The sequence below is a fragment of the Rhipicephalus microplus genome, chromosome 4, assembly GCF_043290135.1.
Source record: "Rhipicephalus microplus isolate Deutch F79 chromosome 4, USDA_Rmic, whole genome shotgun sequence".
Lineage (NCBI taxonomy): Eukaryota > Metazoa > Arthropoda > Arachnida > Ixodida > Ixodidae > Rhipicephalus > Rhipicephalus microplus.
The window spans coordinates 128,344,244-128,358,835 of NC_134703.1; the positions used below are offsets into that span (position 1 = coordinate 128,344,244).

The following is a 14,592-nucleotide window of genomic DNA, read 5'->3' on the forward strand; positions in this document are numbered from 1 at the left end:
CAAAGAGCCTATTCGTGCTTTCAGATTTGCGAAAAAGCGGACGCTGGTGATTTCAGCACCGCAACACAAAACACTTCCACTGTTATACTCTTTCAAAACGTCCAGAGTGAGCTACAGAGTAGTTAAATCAACCGTCGATCGACTTCGCTTGGTGGGTGTGCGGACTCTGCGCGTGATTATAGTTAACATCTAGCTTACCTTATTTTGGGGAATTTCGAGACATATTTATTGAAGCACTGTGCATAGACAAACTTCATGGCTAACAGTTCTTGCTTAGATGAACGAAGCTGCTGTCCGTAATTATCTAAACAATCACTGAACCGTAAATATAAACAGGCGTATCGCTTACTCCTTGAGCTAAATTGCATGCTGGAAGTTTCATTTTCTTTCATGAAACAACTTACAAAATCCTTATTGAAAGCGCATATGCCATATGGCAATGTATACATGGGCACTTCAGTGAGAACATCTTGTTGACCTTTCTTATTTATTGTTTTTACCTCTACATAATTCGTATCGCATTAACGTTTGGTCTTCCTACGGCAAACATAATAGAAGCGCAAACATGATAGCCTAGAGTTTCTGCCACGTTATGCAAATACCAGATTATAGTTATTGGCGATGCGACGGATCTGCTGTATAGAAAAAACCACTGGCAACGAGGGAGACATCTTCCGTAATACTTTATACGTTTAGCATTCTTACGCCTACTTCCCGCAATCATTTACCGCGCGCTCAACGTTGCGAAATCACTCAGAAAAGTTCATATCCGGGCCTAAAGGAAGCTTTTCGGGTACATGGTTGTCCCGCATTAGCCGTCGCTACAAGCACACAGCACTCTACACTCCATTACGCGAGGTTCCCCCCAGAAAAAGGGGGCATTCGGAGGCCCCTCACGATCACCTGTAAATCGATGCAAGCGCGCTCAAACGGACGCCAACGGCGCATGCCGCAGGAGAAGCTACCCCGAAACACGCGGCCTCGGCATGCCGTAATGGCGGCCTTTCGCCATTTTTCTCCCGCCTTCCTCCTCCTCCTACTTCCATCTCACCCGCTCGCCCTTCGCCTTCCTTTCCTTCGCGAGGCGCGCTCTGCAGCGAAGGTCATCCATCACTGTCGATGGCTGCCCTTAAAAATCCATCGTCCTCATCAGCGCATGCGCGGCCCCCTGAACTTCCCCCACTTTCCAGTTTCTCTCTGCCTTCAGAGGCGCGCCGCCGCCACGTTGCTTCCCTGTGCCTACGAACATGTCTCGTTCCTCCTCTCACACAGTTCACTCCTTGAGTTTAGCGTTGGCCTGCGTGCATAGGGAGTGCTTGTTTACGACGCGATACCGACGCTCGCTCGCCGGAGGCTCATCGCTTCGATCGCTCGATTTTCGGCAACCGACCGGAAGCACCGTGAACTAAGAGAGTCGACCCAAGCAGGGAACGTCAGAGCATTGTTGCAAACGTTCTCGCCTATGAATACGTCATCTGTTGTTTACAATCGCGTGGGAAAATTGTCGAGCTTCGACTATATGCACGCAAAGCCGTTCGTAAGTTCAGTAAACGAGGTGGTATGTGCTTCACCACAATGCGCGGGCCATAAAGCGTTGATAGTTACCACCAGCGGTATTTCGGTGAACAGGATTCATCATTACTTTTGGTGTGAGCAGGAAGCGTATTACGTGATGGTCCGTGTGCACATATACAATGCTTGCAATTCATGTAATAACAACACACGAATAAGTTAAACCGAACGACGTTACTGTCGAAGAAACAAAATAATGAGAAATACGTTGAATCCCCGACTTCTAAAATCGGACTTTTACCTGATAAGAAGTGCTCCAGAGTGATCGCCGCTGAAAAAGCAACAAGAAAAGTGTTAGATGGCTGCGAACAGTGCACTAACAAGTGACATGGAACAATATCAGAATACAATTTCACATTGAATCGATACTAGCCTTTTAGCGTTAGTCGTTTCTATAGCTGTAATTCCTCAACAATCACATGAACTGCAGTAAACGAAAGTGCTCATGCAGTCATTGTCCACCACAATGAAAGCACCGCGGCCACGAAGAGAAACCACGGTTTCCCTTGAAACCTTAGCCAAGTGAGGCGGTGAGGTTGGTATACCATATAAACGCGAGAAATATGGCAGCATGGTTAATATCCCACAGGCAGATGGCGTGCGCAGTTCTTGAAACACCTCAGAGCCATTCACACCAGAAAAGGCAGTTTTACAGGCTGTTGGTATACCAGATGAACGCAGCGCAGAAGTCCCTGTGTATACTGCATGCATGCAGCCCCAAAAAGGCGCAGACTGACGCAATAGATGAACGCTGTCTGCTGAATATTCTGCAGGTTAATGCGTGTGGTTTTCGCGTCAGCTCTCATTTGTCGTCTCGTACTTAATTTAACGAGCGTTTACTAGTATACCTATATACTTCTACGTCATCGGAAATAGCCGCAAAATGCAGCATGCGTAATATGCGGTTGTAAATAAACGCCTGCGCAACTTCTCTGAGAGTACCGTCGCCTGATCGTGCATGAAAATGATTCCTGAAACCAGAATTATCGAACCGTGTTGCTAGCTATCATCAGCCACAAATAAACGCGCGCTTGAGAGGCAGTAATTGTGTCAGCATTAAAAATAAAACACAATACGAGATAATATTGGCACCAATATATTCAATGATGCAAGAAAAAGATAACTATAATCTGGACAGAACTATACACTAAAACATTACTTCAGAAACGAAGATCAGTTCACGTGCAAATACAGCGTATCCACTCTTATAACTCCAGTACTGGTTAATGTTTGTTATCTGCTAACTATTGTTGGTTACTGTTGTCGATAAGCTAGAAAAAAATAACAAAACCATACATTTGAACTCTTTTCTACTATTATGACTCAGTCTGACATCATTAAATGCTCGTCGTCGTATAAGGAAGACTCCCCGATATTAATCGCGACCTGCCTTCTTCGCAAGAGCAAGGGTTAAGCAAGCTGCAACGAACATGTGTTTCGTTGCAGGTGCTAAATTAGTCGTTAACACTGTTTCGATAGGTCGCAGCTATCATTCGATACCACATGGACCCGGGGAAGGGTAATATGCAAACTAAATATCGAACGCATACTACTAGAATAGTCAGTAATCTCCAAAGTACTTCTTTATGCTAGTAAGTTTATTTGTCCTATCAGGAGTGAATTCCAGTGTTCAGAGGAGAAAAGATGCATTATCAGTACAAGCAGAGTTGTATAAAGCTTGTTTACCCTACAAGAAAGGCTTTCACCTCTGTTCATAAGATAACAGATTATAAGAGATAATAAATCCGAACATAAGCGTATAGTCCTGATAACACACTCACGAAGTCGCGCGCACAAGACGATGACCATGGTTCTTGTTATAGAACTAAACAGTGAACAGAGAATAATATTTTTTTTCAATTACGCCAAGGAAAATAACTTGTTTTCAGGTGCAGCTTAATAATTACGAAGAGTGAATTGAAAGTAATTGAATGGAAGAAGATAGACTTTTCCCGTCGGTGAGATCTGATATACGATGCGAAGATTGTCAGTTTATGGAGAGTGCGGTTTTCCGAGCACTGCTCTTCTCACTGTTCGTCAGAACTACTACCCAATTAAACACAAGTGATGTCACCGGTGCTTTCCCGGGCTGAGTCATCTGTTAGATTCAGTTAGAACTATCTATATTGAATTGTAGCATACATGTTAAACAGCCAACAGTTTATTCAAACCCAATCGCTTGCCGATATAAACGTGCGTAAGTGTTCCGAACCTGGCTCATTTTTTTTTTTTCGTTCTTCTTCGAAACTCACTCAACTGCATAAAAATCAACAGATGTTTTCTTTCGCCGTCGGCAGTATATGTAAGAGCACCGTTTCTTCAAAACACCTCTTCAAGAAATAAACTCACTTTCAAGCTGAGAAGGGCGTTCCTTCGGAGCTCATTACAATTCAGGGCGCATACAGAGTGCACCTTCACGGTTCGTCTCTTCGCGGTCGTTCTAAAACAGCGCTGCAATTTTTACGCGCGGTTTTCAACGCGAAACATCTGCCACTTGAGGAACGCTAGGGGAGAGCTTCAGCGAGGTCATCTGGCTTATTATTATTGTGTAGGCTCTTTGTTACTTGGTATATCTGGTTACGTGTTCCCCCAGTGGTGTTTGTGCAGACGCGGCCGCATACAGACAAATGGGGTAGGGGATCAAGCGAATAACCAGAACAGAGTAGCCTGAGTGTTTCTTATTCTAAGCCTCCAGTAACGAGGCGAATTAAGCCAACCGAAAGGGCAAGTTGGGGCACTGTATAACTCAGTTGCTTTTCGTTTACCCATTGACGACGCGCTTTGTTAATTATTGCGCGCCAAAACTTTGGGACCGATTGCGAGTGTAATTGCGCGCGTCATCACGATGGAAGCTCGAGGGTATAAGAAGCAGAAGGAAAATTAATTAGCACCGACGGGTGCTGCTGGTGCAGAGCTTAATTATGGGCAGTTTCTGCGCAGGTATACACGCGCCGCAAAGAGGTTTCTCGGAGTTACAAGAAACAAAGATGTGGAAAGCGAATACAAGTTTGGAATTGGGAAGCTGCCGTATAGACCCGCGTGGCAAGGTCTCTTCGCCGCAGGGCAGCATAAATCTTGCGGCGTTCAACCGACAGCCGCGGAAGGATGACGGCGCGGAAGACCACGGGATTCGGCTGTATTCCCCGCTTCCAAAGATTGCTTTCTCCCTATACGCATTTTGCTTTTCTCACGCAGGAGAGAAAAACGCCTCAGGCGTTATGGTCACTCGACAATCTACATACAAAGGATGCATAGGCTGAATCGAGGCGTCGGCTATGGGTAGATATATGTTCTTAAGATTTAAAGAGAGCATGATTTTCGTCGTAACAGCCGCGTTAGGAGTCAGAGTAGTGAGAAACATGACGACAAAGTGCTTAACAAAAAAAAAATGCAGGGAAGGGATGCTCGTAAAAGGAGGTGTGGTTAGGAAAGGGCATCCCATCTACATTGCCATTTGATGCTTACAATCAGGCTTTATTTAAGAGCATTGGATGAAAATCTTAATAAGTAAATGTGCTTGTCTCACTCCAAACGACCTTTTTTTTCTTTTTTTTTGACACTTATTTGTGGTGTATAGGCGACAACTTTGTTAATTCAACACTATAGCCGCTACTTTCACTGTTTCAATAATTTTCTTGAGTTTCTGTCCAGCAGTCTGTATGTTAACAATGTGCCAGCAGTCTTTTTCCCTTCGCAGCCGATGAACACAACATAAACTAAAATAAGTAAATTCAGGGAAAATAAAAAGGTAGGCCATCTCAAAAGATAGTATACGGTCGTTTGCTAAGATTTTTAATTTGCAGGAATAGTTTGCAATAAACCACCCGCAGCTGCAGTCATGAGTGAACTACATAAGAAATTGAGAGCTGACCGTGAAGAAAGGCAGCGGCGAAAATTTCTTGCATGTAGGACGATCGTCACAGTCACAACTCCCCAATTAGTAAGCTTCATACGATACCTTTGCAACACCTATAGTTCCGGCTTTACATTTGTCCGGCAGTGCATGTGTCCTGACGTATTGGACATCAAGGAGGTCGTGTGTGTGTGTGTGTGTGTGTGCGTGTGCGCGTGTGTGCGTGTGCGTGTGCGTGTGCGTGCGTGCGTGCGTGTGTGTGTGTGTGTGTGTGTGTGTGTGTGTGTGTGTGTGTGTGTGTGTGTGTGCGTGTGTGTGTGTGTGTGTGTGTGTGTGTGTGTGTGTGTGTGTGTGAATGACGACCGAGAGAGTAAAAGCGATTACGAAAAACGTCGTCACGATGCTCCGCCACTCTGAAAAATATTTACGCCTACAAAATCGTTTCGTCGTCCCATGGCTACCAGCTGCACCTGTACGGCCATATGAAGCTATTTACTATACACTTAATATCGAGCTTAACAACACTGGAGGTAAGAAAAGGCCTCGTTAAAAACAATGTGTCAATTGCGACCACTTCGTCCGCATAGCGAAAGCTGACGGAGGGAATTGCGCGGTGGAGCTGGGAAATGTACTTCAATGACTCCACTGTCTGTCGTGCTTACCCTAAGCTTTACTCGGAATGAAAAGGTGGTGAATAACAAGAAACGTCTATTTGTTTATAGCTGCGACTCACTCTTTCCTATATTACACGTGGGGCTTAGAATTGAAACAACGTTACACCGTCTTTACGCAATATAATTTTTTAGGGTTTTGTGGTCAGGTATACCTCAATATAATGTAAAGTGGAATTTGAAAATCGTGCCTGCAGGATGCAGTAATACTACATATTACTCCAGAAAAGTTGCTCCAGAGGGAATAGTCAAACTGATGTGTCAAGCATACGATATAGTTGGGAGTGCGAGGAACATCACTGACTCGCCGACATGAATGCATAAATGGTACCCAATGAACCTATAAAAATAGTATTAGTTGACACGAGAGGCTGCACACGGAGTTGTTTTTCGTACCATTACGAAGTTTTTTTTTCCCTCGAAGTCCCTGCGCACATTTATTATGGTTCTCTTTTTCTACAATGTGCGTAAATAAGCTTAGAGTGCCGAGATAAAGCCGCTGCTTAAGTTGAAAAACTTTATGGTTCCTGTCTGGATAACTTCAGCCAAAAGTATGTGTGACGCTATATATATACGCTAGCCATGGTCTTGAGTCCGCCAGTTGGCTCGCCAAGGACTTACATAACAAACACTCACAGCGTGGTCTTGGGAGACGGCGAAAGAAGGTGTTAATAGTGCTCATCTATATCTCGCTAAATATCGTCCGCTCCCGTGCATCAGCCACGCACACATGAATGAGCACTTTGAAGTACCGCGACAACAACCATGGAATAATTTGGAGCCTAGCTTACCGAATGTCTTCTTGAACTATAAGCGGGAAAGCATACATACAGCGCCAAGTATTTATACAAAATAACTAGTTACCTGTTTTCCACATCCCGAAAGGCGAACATTTTTTGCATGCGTTAAATGCAAGACTCTCAGCGCGCTATGCATGCATAAATAAAAACGGCGTGCCAGAAAAGGGACATCCATTATCGCTTTTCTCATTCCTAATCTCTTCAACGCGTGCACCGTCCATTTTTCTTTCTCCTATGAGCGTCACTGTAGAATGCCGCTTCTCATTCGCGAGGCAGTGCCTATGCCGAACGTGTATCGCATGCGACGGAGAACGAGTACTCGGTTGCGTTCAGTGCAAAAGCACAAAACGAACGCATGCACGCGGCGGACCACGGCGAGGGCGAACGAAGCCAACCCACCCGCAGCTTATCCTGCGCGATATGTCCTACAAGGGCGACAATCGCAATCCACTCACTGCGACCGGTACGAGCCGTGAATACGCAAGCAGCATCTCCTTTTCTCGAACCCCTCAACGAACGTGGCTCTATACATCGACGCACACTCGAGCAAGGCATCCATACGCGCGCTACCGCGTCGAGGAGCAGTCTTGTAGATAGACGTGTGGGGTTTAACGTCCCAAAACCACCATATGGCTATGAGAGACGCCGTAGTGGAGGGCTCCGGAAATTCCGACCACCTGGGGTTCTTTAACGTGCATCCAAATCTGAGCACACGGGCCCACAGCATTTCCGCCTACATCGAAAATGCAGCCGCCTCAGTCTGGGATTCGATCCCGCGACCTGCGGGTCAGCAGCCGAGTCACCTTAACCACTAGAACACCGTGGCGGGGCGGAGCAGTCTGCGGTGCATGCGGCGCGATCGCTGACGACTACAAAAGTTGCTTACTCGGTTGGTCTGTCTTACTTAACACCAAAAGGAAAAATAAAGATACAGAACATGCATCGAACAGTATACGATGCGAGTTGCGTTCGATGCTCTCGAAGGCGTTATTCGAAGGTCGTAGGTGCGATTCCTGCTCACAGCAAGTTATTTTTTTCACCCACTTTTCTTTCTTCTTATTTACATTACATTGGTTCTAATAACATCCCCTATACATTCCTTGGCATTATTGTCGGTTAGATCTCATTATATATATATATATATATATATATATATATATATATATATATATATATATATATATATATATATATATATATATATATATATATATATATATATATATATATATGTACTTTTCTTAAAGGGGTACTGACACAAAAACCTTGACCTCGCGTTTTTTTGCTGCAATGCGTTGCTGGGGGCCTGTTAGTCATGACACGACACATTGTTTGCTGCAGCACTCGACAGATAAATAATTACAAACTTCTCATTATCAATCAGTTTCAGTTTGAGAGAGTTCTGAAAACTGGGCGGAACTGTCGCCACCTTGCGTGTGTAGCTCCTGACCACGTCAGCACACAAAACTGTGACGCACTTCCGCACGGTCCCCATAAAGAATTATTTTCGAATAGGAAACGGGACTGGAATGTCGCGAAACATATAACTTTCTAATGCGCCACGGCCACGCACTCGCAACCAGCTGCCGAGAAATATAGACTGCGGGAACTAACACGGCAAAAGAAAAATGGCGGCTATAACGTCATCTTAACTTGTTTTCTTGACCGTAGCGTGGTGACGTAAGGGAAGTAGGGGGTGACCTCGGGGTCACCTCCGATGGTGTCCATAGCGCTATGCAGTCGGTCACTCACGCAAACTTCAAAATTGATTCAAAATACCTTCCAAGCTATATTCGATGTTGATATCTTGCAGATCATCAACGAATGTTCACAAGAATCGACCCCGAAGGCTAGCTCGGCCCCTGAATTTTGTGTCAGTACCCCTTTAAGTTGTACTACACCGTTGTTTTGTGCACTTGTTCATCAAATTATTTGTTTGTAGGTTTCACGCTTTTTGCTTTTTCATTCTGGTATGCGCATTGCTTCACAAATATTCCACTATTTATGCTACTGCTCATCCTGGCATTTTTTTTTTTATATGTAACTCTCCCCGATGGTTTGGATGCTCGTATGCTGGGTAATCATCTCTATATTTTATGCATCCTAATTAACCTGCTATGTAATAACAAAACTGATTGATTGACCAAGTTAACATTGCCTATAGCCAGGCTCAAGCGCAGATACAGTGTATAAACCTCGGCAATCCAGTATACTTTAGTAACTTTCTTCTTTTCATTTCTAAGCATATACTAACTATCTATTTGAGATCAGTGGCGTACACAGGGGGCGGCACAACAAGCCCGTGCCCTCCCCCCCCCCCTTTTTTTTTTCGCCGTATACCGAGCGCGAAATTGCCTATTTGCCTGTCCGGTCCTCACTTCAGATGAGATCGGTGCCCCCCTCCTCCCTAGCGAAATTTGTGCCTATATACGCCTCTGCTTGAAATACATTAGCTTGAGAAACTTACGTGCGGGCATTGGTTGTGAATTTTCGCAACTTGATTTATTTATTTTTTGACACTTGCGCGAACCTTTCACACTTGTGGTCATCAAGCTAATACAGTGGCGTTTTCGTGCGCCCTCGTTCATTATCAACGTTTCTGGGGGCTTTCACTGTATCTATATCCTTGCACGAACCAAATGTTACACACGCTACATGAATGGTCAGCGAATTAACACCGAAAACAGAAATACGCACATTCTTAATTAGGCCCCGCCCTAAAGCGCTATATATGCGTAGTCAGAAAACCAAAGCATTTTTGTCTGGCCTGTTCGATATAGGAGGAATTTGCCCAGAGCTGATTTAGGGTGTAGGAGTATGAAAGAGGTTTCAGATCTCACTCATGGTTTTCACTTTCCAGCGCCACTCTTATTGTACATTAATTCTAACGATTCCGTCACGCAATTCCGCGCAAATTAGCGCTCGAGATAGCTGGCGTCGAGACACCGACGTGCCACGACGCATGGAGTATTGTCGCACCTGCGCTCTCATTATAGTATGTATATAGTCCACAGCATTTTGCTTTGCGACATTGTTCCATTATAGGTACCTTGCGTCGCTGTGTATTGCGGTTTGGAGACGTGTCTACGGCTGAGACATGCCTGCAGCCGCACACGCTCATGCGTATACGCTGTACACGTCTTCGCTTCTCTATATTTACATCTTGGTCGTTTACGTGCGACGCCATCATTATGTACACAGTGCAGCAGCGGGTGCCTCCTTTCCCTCTCTCTCAACTCACGTCGCCCGGAACAGGGACGAAGCCTAGCCTAGCCTGTGGCGTGTATACTCTTCTCCCTCTCCCTCGGAGTTTTTTTGCCATGTCCGCCGCCGTAGTCGCCAACGCGCATCGCAACGGGCCGCGCGTATCCCCTGCCGACCGCGGCGCTTGATCGATGATGTGAAAACGCAGCTCTCCACTCCCCGCCACCACCACCCGAGTGTTGTGCGCGCGCGCTTTTCGTCCACCACTGAGCTGCTTGCGCTGCCGCAGCCATTCGCGTTTCCTCCTGAGTGGCCCCGTCTTTCTTTTTTTTTTTCTCGGACCGCTGCAAACTGCAGGTGAACGCGGCTTCGATCTACGGGCGACCGACCCCCGCGCGTTCTTTCCAGCAGCGGCGTCTTCCCACACACGCGCGAGATCACGCTGCGAGCGTGCAGGTAGGTACGGGGCTACCGTGTTTTCCCTCAGGTAACAAGGACGGTGTACCTCGACTAGTACGGCGAGTCGGGCGAGTCAGTGCCTTAGCATGTCGCCACGTGGTCGTGACGGCATTCGAAACATTCAAAAACCGCACCAGAAGCGAGCGCGGCAATGGTCGAATGCGAATCGTGGCACGGACGAGGGACGAATAGTTCAACAACGCGAGCGCCACCTGTGGCACCCTAAATCAACTCCCGGGCACAATGTAAGACATAACCACGAAAGTAGACTAAACAGTTCTCATTTCCTTGCTTTAACTGGCACGCCACGCGGGACATGAGAGTGATACAGCGCACGTGTTGTCCAATTAGTCGTTCCTTGACTGATCCGCTGCACATTCAATCAAACATGTGGGTACCTTGTGTACGAATACGTATTGGTTCATTGTGTACCGCAGCGACATGACGTATACACCTGCCGTTGTCAGAAACGGTTAATGCTGCGAAGCTCGATGACTCTCACGTCGGTCGCATGTTAAATTAGGTGAAATGCAAAAAGACCTGTGTACTTCAATTTAGGTGAAAGTTACAGAACACCGAGTAGTTCAAGTTATTCTTCGGACTCACCCCCCCCCCCCCCTCCAAACACACACACCAATTATAGCAGGTCTTACAATCAAATCGTAGTTTTGGAAAGTAAAATATCAGACTTTAAGCAACTCACATGCGTGATCGTTTGATGCTTTGCTGCCTTCTGATTGATCGCCATAGCTTACGATTACCGCACAGCTGAGCAAATGAGTTTATCGTGCGCAATATCCTCGTGTATACGGTACACAAGGTTATAGATACGTGGTATAAGTGAACACAAAGTTCTGCAGAACTCACGCGCTGCATAAACTATTTCGTTTAGTTCGTAAGCCTTCTCCGCATACCGTACGTGTTAAATATGTGCGTTGGCTACACTACCTTTTTTGCCATCCACTCCAAATTAATTGCACATTGTACGAGTCAATATGGAATTGTATAGTGAAGTACCATCCATGTAGTTGTGCCAGCGAAGTCTTTTGAGGTCTCTCCACGGTGCCTCACGAAATGGGCACGAGATTCCTGCTCTCCTATATTCGATCATTTAATCGCTCTGTTATTGTGCGTACCCGAGAAAGTCTGAAATGTGCCCCTCTTATGAAAGACAGCATACGTCACCGACTACAAATAGTTCCGGCTACCACTATGCCTGGGAACGTATACATTATCATTCTGTGGAACTACGGAATTAGTGATTACCATCGATACGCCATGAACGTAGCACATTCATGACAGTCTGACTAATAATGATAAAAGTTGACTGATTATGAGCATGCGAGCGAAACTTCTTGTGCAAGAAATATTATGGGCTCAACATGAAATGGTCTTGTTGAATCCTTTTTCAACTTAGGTATGCAATCGTCACCGATGTGTGATCTATATCGCTTTTATTTTCCTTCGTTAGCATGACAAGTATGCCAACTGAAAAGGCATGAAACATTACATTACAAGTACTAACGCGTCTAAGACGCGTGATACATTAGAGGCAAGCTGTGTCAGGAGTGATTCAAATCAATTTTAACTACTTAATGTTCCTTAACATGCACGCACGTAACTATACGTGCATGCAGGGGTCTCATCGCGTTGCGCCTCCATAGAAAGCGGCTGAGTTGTCGGCACAAGTAGCCGCACAACTATAGTTCAATCGCCATATTACGCAGGCGTACACCAGAGTGGCTTACGCCTGTTACAGGAATAAAGACACAGAGGAGTCTCCGAAACAATATCCAGGGCACTCCAGTAGTATGTCGATCTGCGCTCTCCATCACGGATGCGCGCGCATTAAACCTGTTATTCTTCACAGTACATAATAATCAGCATTCCTTGCACACACGTTTGAGATGCACGCTTCCCATGCGTGAAGCAAGTTAACGTCCGCGTCCACCTCTGTTGTAACTTGGTCTTCATCAGCTTATAACAGACGACATTCATCATCGTTGTTAGTGCTCCTCACGAGCTAACGCTCACTCGAGGGCACGAAGCCGTCAGTTCTTTATTCTTTTCATTGTTCCAGTAACAGAGCGTTCCTTTCGGACGTGCCGTCTCTCGTTCCTGCACGACAGCCCGGTGTAGCCGGCGGACCTTGCGAGGTCCACCGCAACCTCCACTCCCTGGTCCTCGAAGCTACCACAATAGCATCATTTGTTGCTTCGGCGGAAGTATTACGGGCGAACTTCCCATGGCATTAAGCTTCTTCGCGCGGTCCTTGCACCTCGCGCGGCCGTCCCCGAGCGTGACGTCTTACTATAACGTCTCGACTTAACCCCGAAAACAAGCAGGTAGCGATGGATACGAGATGATGACGGACATTACGAAGAAGCTGGCGGTACGCTATTAGTCACGGCAATAGCACAGTGATAACAGCACTTAACTATTCCTCAGCTGTGAGACTTGCAGCGTATAAACGTAACCATAACATGCTTATTGCGAAGTAAGGAACTGATTTCGATGCCCACGACAACTCGGGAAACAGTCATTTTCTACATTATTCTACATCATATCAACATGCAGTTAAGCCGGAATCAGTCCAAAATTTGAGACATCACAAAGCACTTCGCAGTCTTAAACAATCAAAGTACCGTAAAAATGACAGCAGCTTATGTAACATGGAGATGTAGAAGTTCTACAGACTATAGGACTGTCAAGGTATGCAAGGTATGCATTGACCTTAACACTCATATCTGCGCCTGGATGATGGGTCTTGTTTAAATCATTGATGATTGCAGCTATAATTCAAGCATGTATACTATGGGTACTATAAAAAACGGAGAGAGTGCGCACATATGAAACTTAGGCGTTTATTATTTATTAAATTAACGAGACTCAAAGATGATAACAGAAAGAATTCGGTGTGTAGACCCCTCCCTCACGCTGACAGCAGCCTATATATATGAAGACCCTGAAAGACTCCCTTTGCGATATTGTTGTCTGTACGACTATAGATTCTCTTTAGAATTCGGTAACAGCCCACATACAAAAACTATCGCGAAGGACAGCTCGAATCAAAGCCCGACGAAAATATCATCTGCTGTAAACACCACATACGGCGTTACACACACGGGAGTACGTAGGGGTGGTGCAAAAAGAGCACTTGCCTCCTCTCCCACCCAACCCCAAACCATATCGGTGATACAACGCGAGTTGGCACAGCCCAAGACACAATCCTGCCTATACGTTCACGATTAGCAGACAGTAACCATGAAAACAAACACCAAATGGACAAAAGGAAGTCCCATTAGACGTCGGTGAAGAAAACGGAAACAGCGATGACGACAGCCAAGGACGATTAGAAAAAAAAAAAAAAAGATGAGCCTCGAGAGAAGTCAGCGGGCCGAGACGTGGACGGGGCGGCGTGGCCTTCTGCGAATCTCCGCATATGACGAATGACCACCGTGCGGCCGGCCGTGGAAGAGACGTGGTTCGAGGGTCGCCGAGTGACCGGCCCTCTTCTCCGATCGTAACCCCCTGCTGAGACGGCGGTCAAGAACTGGCCGAGCACAAGAAAGAAAGGGCCGTCCCTCCCACCGCTCCCCCCTCCCCCCTTTCTTCGCGGACTTGACATACGACCAACCGCAGATCGCGGAGTGGGCACCTTCGATGACCGCCATTTGCAATGGGCATGGGAAATGCGCCAGGAAGAACGGAACACCTACGAGACGGACCAGCGAGACGTTCAATGCACAATGAAAACTTCGTTCTTCCTTGACTTATTTCAACGCTAGCTGCCTAGTCCACAGATGCTCACGTACAGTCGGAATCGGAAGTTTAGAGACCATTAAGAGTTAGAAAAGTTGAATTTCTCAGAAATTTGCGAGTGCATTTGATCGAACTGGACAGCATACGTTGTACGCGCGTTTTGAACTACCCCCCCCCCCCCCCCCCCACACACACACACACACCTTTTTTTTTTCCTAATTTGATTTTCCTTTTGACCATTCGCCAGTGCAGGGCAGCAAATGGAAAATTG

At 46.0% G+C, this 14,592-nt stretch overlaps 1 long non-coding RNA gene across 5 annotated transcripts in view; it reads right to left on the bottom strand.

Moving 5' to 3' along the window:
* Positions 1 to 14,592, bottom strand: part of LOC142814606 (uncharacterized) — a 402,191-nt gene that overhangs the window by 27,338 nt on the left and 360,261 nt on the right. For all 5 annotated transcript variants that reach the window (XR_012894969.1, XR_012894967.1, XR_012894968.1 and 2 more), the window contains one exon: positions 1,814 to 1,843. This is a non-coding gene — a long non-coding RNA (uncharacterized LOC142814606). The remainder of the gene's footprint in view (positions 1 to 1,813; positions 1,844 to 14,592) is intronic.